This window comes from Hyperolius riggenbachi, chromosome 6 (assembly GCF_040937935.1).
Source record: "Hyperolius riggenbachi isolate aHypRig1 chromosome 6, aHypRig1.pri, whole genome shotgun sequence".
Lineage (NCBI taxonomy): Eukaryota > Metazoa > Chordata > Amphibia > Anura > Hyperoliidae > Hyperolius > Hyperolius riggenbachi.
In genome coordinates, this window is record NC_090651.1 from 232,979,781 (window position 1) to 232,985,780 (window position 6,000).

Consider the following 6,000-nt stretch of genomic DNA (forward strand, 5'->3'; position numbering starts at 1 on the left):
TAAACTTTTTGTGCAGGACGAGCTTGTGTGGGGTGTGGCCACAGGTCAGGACTGCCAGACCACACTGCCTGAGTCCTGATACTGCGTAGAGCCTGCCTGTGCTGGATCAATGTGCCCTTTAGGTACAGTATGTACTTGAGGATTTTGGGGGGGAGGGTTATGTGATTCAGAGGCTTGGGAGCCTGTGATATAGAAATGTGTGGGGGGTGCTTCGACTTAAGAACAGATTCAGGTTAAGAACGAGCCTACAGTCCCTATCTCATTCGTTAACTGAGGACTACCTGTATAGTTTATTTATGGACTGGACTTAACAGGTCCTAATGTTGTTCTTCAAGTCCAGAAGTGTCACTCACCTCATGTAGCGTGATTACACGCTACATGAGGAGAGTGAGGTGCCAGCACCAGAGGCAGCAGAAAACAGATAGGATGGTTGCACAGGCACAAAACTGGACTCCAGAGGGGAGGTTAGAGCACAGCTTCTGATGCGCTATACTCTGTCTTTACACACTGGACTGGAGGAGCACAGGAGGTGGACGGGAACAGATAGTGGGACAAGGGGGGGGGGGGGCACAAGGAAAGACAGAGGGAGGCACAGAGGGACGCACACAAAGCTGGGTAATCCACAAGGCAACTTAGGTAGGTGTCTAGGGCCTGGAGAGAGCATGGCCATCAAGGGTGGGCCCAAAGTCATTGCTTGCCTAGGCCCATTTCACCTTAATCAATCTCTGTACGCGGGGCAGAGGTGGCACAGGGGGACTGAAGGTGGCACAACTAGACAGAAGGAGGCACAATGGGGGACAGAAGGAGGCACAAACACCTGTGAGAGTGTGGTCTCATTTTGGGAGGCGTGGCTTAGTTCGAGGGTGGGGCTTAGTTTGGGGGCAGGCTTAATCAGGGGCATGGCGCACCCCCAAGGACCAATGGTACTCCAGGCAGTGGCCTGGAATCAGGATTTACCTAACAGGAACCTATAGACACAGGTGTCCTGGCAGCCTAGACTTTGCCCTCCACTAACCCACAAACCCCCACCAAATTGCACAGCAACTGTGTTGGCTGTCCCAGCTGTCACTACTCCCTTACTTCCCTAGCCCGTTCTAGGTAGCCAGAAGTACCCTCAATATTAAGTAGCTAGAGAAGTCCCCAAGTATTAGGTAGCTAGAGGTAGGCCTGAACGATTTTAGGAAAAAATGGAATTGAGCGAAATACTTCCTGTATGTCGGCAGACAGCGAGAGAGGATGGAATGCGTTCGACTCCTTTCAGAAGGTAGGTCAGCACTGCCGATGCTGTGGGCTGCACACGTTGAGATTTGGGGGAAGTTTGAAGCTGCTTCTTAAAACTTCCCCCATGTGGAAATAACGTCATCGCAGAAATTGCCACTTTGATGATTCCGAAATTTTGAGCTTGGTGATCACGATTTCGATTTAAATTCGATTTATCTTTCAGGCCTAGCTAGAGGTGCCCCTGAAGGAAGAATCTCGTCAGTGCAATGCTGAGAACAGAGTGAGTAGCCTCTCATTTACAGTCTAAGCAGGACTATGCATAGGGAAGGAGGGAGGAATATGTTCGGGGAGGGGAGTGAGCCGCCTTTCCATCATCAGGCGCGTGTAGGCACCTGCCTACAGTGCCTTATGGTAAATCGGGCCCTGCCTGGAATACCTATGCCTAAAAACGCCCCTGCAGATAATGATGCTGAGTCAAGCAGCAGCATCTCACCCACAAAGTTTACTAGTAAATACTTAAATTTAGCAACTTCAGGTAACATGGTTCCTACTAGATTGGGCAGTAGAGAGTAGGCATGGTCATAACTGATATTATACAAGTTTTCTAACATCCTAGCTGATATCTACTGGTACAAGGTAGTAGACAAGGTAAAACATAAATGTCAGGTAACTATTGATTGTTTAGCTGATCTAGTTTATCTGATAGTGTATTTCTAGTTTACAAGTGCCAATACATTACTCGATTTGCAGCCCAAATATCATAAATGATTGAATCTGGCAAAAATCGATATCGCAATGTAGTGGCCTGATCTTTCTGGCTGAAATTGATCAAAACCATCGATTCAGCATGCTGGAAACATCTTGCTCGAATGCGCTCGGTCGGGTGTGCAGCAGTGGGGAATTCGATTTCCTGACGACCGACTGACCCCTGTCCAGTCCCCATATATAATATGTACCCCCCCAGACCCATGGTGAGTGTGCAGAGTAGTTTTGGTTCACCTGGTGTGTCTCATCCTATATGTGTATTCTCTTCATTGCTGACAAACCAATGGTGTTTTGATACATGCTTTGAAGAAATAAACTTTCATTTTCTGCTCATGAGAAGCCTGGAGTGCTGGCCAAACTCCGTACCTGCTGATTGTGCATGGGGTGTCTGCTTTGCACCCATGGCTGTGCACCCACCCGATGAGGTAAGGTGTGCCACATCCAAACCTCTCTACTTTCATTCCTGACAGGGGTACCTGCATCACCATGACCCTGCCACATGTAATGCCCCCGGTGGCAATGGAGAAAGAGGCACGCCAGCAAAGAGGTGAGCCAAAACTACAGTGCACACTTACCATGGGTCTGGGGGTTACATATTACATGGGGGCAGGGGCGTACCAATAGACCCTGCAAGGGATGCAGCCGCAGGGGGGCCCAGACGCTTCAGGGGGCCCCGTGGAAGAAGTTTCTTCTCCGCGTCCTGAGAGACTGATTACTAAGGCCATGGAGAGGGAAAAAAAACCCTTTCTACTTTCTGCACGGTTGTTCTAATGGCTGCACCTGCTCAGCCACTGATAAGGAATCATACAAAGTTTTGCAGACAAAAATTTGTAGACAGTCCCTATTCAGTGTTCAGTAGGGTCTTGTGTACAGCCCTGTTCTATCCCTAGCCTTTCTACCCTTCTCGAAGTGCTGTGTACTGTAGTGACACTTGAGGAGTCTGCACAGACAGTTCTGCTCTATCAGAGATGGACAGAGTGAGTGTAATAAGCTGAGGCTGGGAGCACACTCGTCTGTCGGTTTTCTGTATGTGTGTCTATTTGAGTGAAAACATGCACGTTTTATCACATAAGTAAATGTAATTGATAGAGGAAATATGTGCAGTGCTTCACTGTTGTCTGTTTTTATCATAGGGAAAAGACATTCAAGTGTGCACTAGCCAATTAAATAACTCTGGTTTTCAGTTTACCTGTGCAGAAAGCAGTGGGAGGGGGCCCCATCCAAAGTTTTGCAGGGGGGCCCAGTAATTTGTAGTTATGTCCCTGCATGGGGGATACCTGGATGGCCTGGCAGGCAGAGAAAATCTGTGTGCAGATTGTGTGGCATTAAAAGATCCCTCTCTGATGTGAGAGAGAGATAGAGAGAGACATGCAAGCTGTGACTGCTGACAGCAACTGGAAACATCACTGTGGCTGACAGCAATTTACACATGATGTGACTGCTGGTAAGGGCCTCCAGTGGCTGCTAGAAGAAATTGGGGGTCACCTGACCCTCCAGTCTCATGGTGCCCCTGCACATGTCTTCTCTGCCTCTTCTAATCCATTGTCCAATCACAGAGGAACGCAATTTTTTGCCCTACATTCCCTGATCAAATCGCTCTGAAAATTGATGCAGGTAGCGCAATTGTGATTTAAGTAAACCACAATAACGTTATCGGAGTTACGATCATAGACTTTCATTAGCCTAGTGCTTTGGGGATCACCAGTGATTCCTCCAAAGTGCAAACCACAGCTGAAAAAGCTCCAGCGGGCCCTGGGCCTTAGGGGACAAGAACAATGCCTTTGCAGCCAGCTGAGTTTGTAGTGCAAGAGCAACTAAATCAGACGTATGTCACAGGCAGCCCTGTAATGTGCGCCCGCAATCACTAGCATCACAGTTTCTTCCTCCCTTTAGTCCATTCTACACTTCAGGCCTGGAACCCACTACAAATCGCTAGCACAATCGCTAGCTTTTTTAATTAGCGTTTTCTAAGCGATTTCGTGAGCGTTTTCCATTGATTTTAGTAGGGATTTTAAAAAGTATCAGCTTTTTCCAGTGATTGTGATAGCGATTTGCGATTAGCGATTTTCATTCTGATTGGTCCTTTCAATCCGTTATATTTTTTTTTTACAGTTTGCAGTAATTTGAAATTGCACACAAATCGATCTGTGTAGCGATTCATGAGTGATCTGCCAGCGCTTCAATACTTTACATTGAAGAGCAAACTCTCCCAAAATGTTGCATGTCCTGCGATTGCGATTTTGCTAATCGCAATCACTGCTGTGGAATTTGTTACATTTATTTACATTGGCCGAGAGTTTAGGGAAATCTCTAGCGATTTAAAGCGCTCCCTAAATGCTCAAAAAAGCGCTCTAGTGGGTTCCAGGCTTCAATCAGACAGGGATTTAGCATGACAACAGATTGCTTGTTATATATGTAGTTGGGAACAGGACTACACTTGTGACATGCTCAGAGCCGGATTTACCATAGCATGTGCCTGAGGATGGAAAGGCGGCTCACTTCCCTCACTGAGTGCCTTCCTCCTTCACTACGCAGAGTCCTGATGAGAGTGTAAATGTGAGGTTACTCACCCTGCTCTCGGCATTCCACTGACGAGATCTCCCTTCAGTCAGGGGCACCTCTAGCTATTTAATAGTGAGGTTCCTCTAACTACCTAATACTTGGGGGCACCTCTAGTTACTTCTGGCTACCTAATACTAAAGGGCACCTGTACCTACCAATGACGGGCAAGGGAAGTAAGCTAGAAGTGACAGCGCTGGGACAGCCAGCACACTTGCGGTGCAGTCGGTGGGAGTTTGTAGGTTCATGGAGGGCAAAGTCTAGTGTTACAGGACAACTGTGCTTATAGGCTCCTGTGAGGTAAATCCAGGCCTGGACATGCTAAGTGTACTAAACAGTGTGAGGGCTGGATCCCACTAGAGCGATTTTTTGAGCATCTGGGGAGGTTTTCAAAACGCTAGCAATTTCCCTAAACGCTCAGCTAATGTTAATGGATGGGCCAAATTACACTGGAGCGATTGTGATTACGCAAACACAGGACATGCAGCATTTTTGAGCAGTAGCGTTTTGCGTAAGCGTTTCTGCATTATATAAACGCTCGTCAAAATCTACACAGAGTGATTTGCTAGCGTTTTTAAATTACTGCATACTATAGAAAACATTTAAATTAATTAAAAGTACCAATCAGAATTAAAATCGCAAATCGCTACACAATCGCTGGCAAAAAGCTTACACTTTTTAAAATCGATACCAAAATCGCCAGAAAACGCTCATGAAATCGCTTACAAAAGCTCATTAAAACACTTGCGATTGTGATTTGTAGTGGATTCCAGGCCTCATTTCATAAAGCTAATACCAGCTCCCTTTGATGAGTGATTTCATAATAAACTTGTTTCTGTGGAGAAGCATCATTTTTATAAGGCCTCTGGACTGGAGACTAGTACAGTGTGGTGTCTGCACTGTAGGAATAGGAAGTATATTCATTACTGATACTGTTGAAATATCAGATGTGTTCACTGCAGTATGTTATGTCAGAACTTTCACACATTTCATTTACCAACTGAATTGCTAGATACGAGTCAGAAAAGACCACCAAAAAAACATAGCCAGTATGACAATACTACCTTGTCACTCCTACAAGTGCCTGGTAAGCCACAGATCAGTTCTGTATACTTTGGTAGCTTCTGGAACTCTGTAGATCTAGTTAGGGGCTGGCATTTTCTTACTTGGAGTAAGTCCCACCCCCTCTGCTGATCAGTCTCTCTCACCAATCATAACTATCCAGTGCTCTACTGGCTACTGAATATGCTTGTAGAGGGGCTAAGCAAACAGGGCAGGGCTTATCTTCAATTCACATGATATTTTGGCATAGAACCTTATGTAAGCATAATCTAAGGCCTATGCTCTGAACATGTGGCACGTACATGTACCTCTGGGGGTGTTAGCAGGGGCGTAGCAATAGGGGGTGCAGAGGTAGCGACCGCATCGGGGCCCTTGGGCCAGAGGGACCCCGAA

The 6,000-nt window shown here is 46.6% G+C and overlaps 1 protein-coding gene across 1 annotated transcript in view; it reads right to left on the bottom strand.

Moving 5' to 3' along the window:
• The window catches only part of CHD5 (chromodomain helicase DNA binding protein 5), a 401,420-nt gene extending 395,744 nt beyond the window's left edge, over positions 1 to 5,676 (bottom strand). The window contains exon 1 of the mRNA XM_068240507.1: positions 5,610 to 5,676. The gene's annotated coding sequence lies outside the window, so the exon portion shown is untranslated. The remainder of the gene's footprint in view (positions 1 to 5,609) is intronic.
• Positions 5,677 to 6,000: the final 324 nt, after the last annotated feature.